Below are 624 nucleotides of genomic sequence, written 5' to 3'. Positions count from 1 at the left end.
GTCTCCCTTCTTCTGTTTCTCTGTGTATTCTTTCGCTATCCCTATCGCCGCTGGATCTCCCCTCCTCGTGAACCAAACACACGCGACAACTATGTTGGGGCCAGACCCCAGCATCAAGCTAACACAGAACCCTCACTATTACAGTCCACGCTTGGTCAACTTGACACCTATAAACTATATGCATAATCTCTAAATAAAGAATATTGTAAATCATAATTGCATCTAACATTATATAACTAAAATGTACAACCAAAAATGCACTGGTCCCATATACTTCTTTTTTTTTTTTGAAGTTGTTATTTATAAAAGCAAAACAATAGACGATACCTAAATGTGCTTTTTTTTTTTTTTTTAATTAATTTTTTTTTTTGAAGTTCTCAGACTTTATTTTGCTTAGATCTACTATCATCACTCATGAAAGTAGCAGTCAAGAAATTAAACAACATATAGCATTAGACAAATCTGCTGTACAAGACCTCTTTAAAATGTTCAAGAACAAAGGTATCACTTTGAGGACTAAGGTGTGCCTGACCTGAGCCATAGTATTTTCCTTTTTTTGAACATTTAATTATATATAATTGGTAATTGCCATTTTCAATCTGACAAGCACATGGTTTACTATGC

Source organism: Chrysochloris asiatica, unplaced genomic scaffold (genome assembly GCF_000296735.1).
Source record: "Chrysochloris asiatica unplaced genomic scaffold, ChrAsi1.0 scaffold00049, whole genome shotgun sequence".
Lineage (NCBI taxonomy): Eukaryota > Metazoa > Chordata > Mammalia > Afrosoricida > Chrysochloridae > Chrysochloris > Chrysochloris asiatica.
The sequence above is the reverse complement of the archived record's forward strand: the minus strand, read 5'-3'. Positions refer to the sequence as shown.